General features: G+C 43.7%; 1 non-coding gene across 1 annotated transcript; it reads left to right on the forward strand.

Annotated features, from left to right (window-relative positions):
- The first annotated feature begins 323 nt into the window (after positions 1 to 323).
- On the forward strand, positions 324 to 396 carry TRNAF-GAA (transfer RNA phenylalanine (anticodon GAA)). The gene has a single exon. It is a non-coding gene; the product is annotated as a tRNA-Phe (tRNA).
- The last annotated feature ends 2,208 nt before the right edge of the window (positions 397 to 2,604 follow it).

Genomic DNA, 2,604 nt, shown 5'->3' on the forward strand with positions numbered 1-2,604 from the left:
GCAGCTCTCTTATTTAAATTCCCCCCCCCCTTTTTTTTTTTTTTGCATGTGGTATCACTCTAAAAATAACGTGTGCTCAAGAGTACTCTGTTGGGCCTTCTGAGAGCATGCTGAGCTGGTAGTCAAAACTTGCTCACTGCGCGCTAATGCTGATGTGCTGTGGGAGAGGGGAAGCAGCCTCCGCATGACCCGCCAGCGCTTTCATTTACTTTATGGCGGAACTGGTAGTGCAGCGCCGGCAGCGAAACTACCAAGTTTGGCTTTCGACCGCTCTACGGACGAAAATGCCTTTATGACGAGACCTCAGAGCAAAGCGAACGCGAGCCGAAATAGCTCAGTTGGGAGAGCGTTAGACTGAAGATCTAAAGGTCCCTGGTTCGATCCCGGGTTTCGGCAGAAGCCTTTTTTTCTCTTTCGTTTCGCTGCCGTCGCGCCGGGCAACCCTTTTCCGCCTCGCCCCGGGGCGCCGCTGCCTTGCCTCCTCCTGCCTCCCGCTATAGACGAAGGAGGGCAAGGACACCAGGAGCAAGAGCAGAAAAATAAGCAGAGAAGAAGCTGGATGGCGCGAAGGACAGGAGCAGGGCGGAGAGAGACTCCCAGGAGGGAAAGGAAAGAGGCAGAGACAGGAGAGCGAGCGAGCGCTCTGCCCCGAAATCTCGAATTTGGGATCAAAGTGCCTCAATCTCACCGTTACTCAGATGGCAGCACCTTGTTGAACCTACCTGCTGCTGTAAGGCCAGAAAACCCTAGTAATGTTGTCTTTACAACTCAGTTAATCCACCCGGCCCTGTCTTTGCTTTTATGCTGGGACCAATAACTTGGGTTTTTCTGAAGTATGTCTTTAAAGGAGGGCATCTGGTTTTGGTCTGAAGAGATCAAGAGACAGAAAATCCACTAATTCTCACGGTAATTTGTTGCAACCATTCCAAGTGTGTTCCTTACTTTAATTTAAATCTGTCGTCTGTTAAATTCTAGCTGTAGTTTCTGTTAACCATTTTGCCTTCTAGATTAAAGAGCTCAGTACCTGGCATTTGCTCCTCACGAAGGCTTCTTAATCAAGTTGTCACCATGCCTCTGTTTTGATACACCAAAGAAACCCAGATCTTTAAAACTCTCACTTTAAGGCACTTTGTCCTGCTTTCAGACAATTTTTGTAGCCTTTTCAATGTACTGACACCAGAGCAATACACAGAAAAACATCTATCAGTATTGCTGTCAGCAGTGCAAAACGCAGAAGCAGATCATCTCCTTACTTCTGTCCAGTAGCCTTTAAGCTAATCCTGAAAAGACCTCGCTTTCTTACCACAGCATCACATCAAGAACTGCTCCTGAGTTGCTTATCCGAGGAGTGCTTAGCGCTCGTGAGTATGCGATCAGTGCAAACAGCAGAATTGTTACTTAGACCCTGCACTAATAAGACAGGTGAAGGACAGTGTAACTGTATAAGAGTATTAGCATTTTTTCCTAAAAATTTTTTAAAGCCTTCCAAAGCATATTAAGATTGCATAGTCAAGCACTCAAACATAGAAGGAAATGTTAAAGTTAGGATTATTTGTGCAGCCTTAGTTGTCCTCTTGTGAGTGTAATGCAAGAAATAAATACATTTTTCTGAAGAACTTATTTATTCAGCAAGGATTTTAATGGTGGTCCAGGAATGAATTAGGCAGGTATACATTTGCACCGGATGTGTAAACAAGGAGGTAAGAAAGAGAAAAATTGTTTTCTTTTTGGCCATTTCTATACTGCTAAGTAAGCGAGAGTGAGAGCAAGCAGGAGCATTAGACCCCCGATTATCCACTCTGCTTACTTGTTAGCTTGTGCTCTAGCTCTATTTTGCACCCCTGAAAGTTACTTTTTCCAAGTTACGTTTGCTCCTGCGAGACTAGCCCTGCGCAGTGTGGTCACAAGGCTGTTGGCAGGAACGGCCAGGATTTGGTCCCAGGCCTGCTTATATGTACCAGTATAGACATACCCTGTAAGTGCTACATTGGAAATTTTGATCTTCTCTGCCACACAGTTCCCTGAAATGCTAGAAAAGGCATTTAATGACGGTTACGCGCTATAATTGGGTATAAAATTTCTATTTTTAAAATAAGGATAGTAATACCAATTATCTCCTCAGAGGTTTTGTGAAGTAAAACACAAATTTTTGTGAAACACTGAAATACTAAGGGCGATAGCCATGGGGACACTGACAAGAAAATCTAATTTTTATGCAGTATGGCATTCAGATAGCATGCACTGGATGCCTCAGGTCTTATGTGGAAGAAGAGGATAAAATTAAGTATTGTAGAGATAACCTTAATTCTGGTATTTTTAAACTTCTGTCTGTTTGATTTTGCGGGCTTGATGCAGGTTTCAAATGTGGTTTGGCAGGCTCTGGGAAAATAACCCCAAGTGTTATTGCTTTATTGCTTTTATGTCACACCACATTCAGATATTTTTCATTCAGCTTTATCTGCTTTGCTCCATCTTTTTGTTAGCATTGCTGCTTTCCAGGTTTCTTCTTGCCAGTGAACATCTCTGTTTCCATTTATTTTTCTGTTAGCTTGTTTCTCCAGGATGAACCCCCTGCTAGGAAGCAGATCCAGGCTACTTTCATGT

This window comes from Struthio camelus, chromosome 1 (assembly GCF_040807025.1).
Source record: "Struthio camelus isolate bStrCam1 chromosome 1, bStrCam1.hap1, whole genome shotgun sequence".
Classification (NCBI taxonomy): Eukaryota; Metazoa; Chordata; class Aves; order Struthioniformes; family Struthionidae; genus Struthio; species Struthio camelus.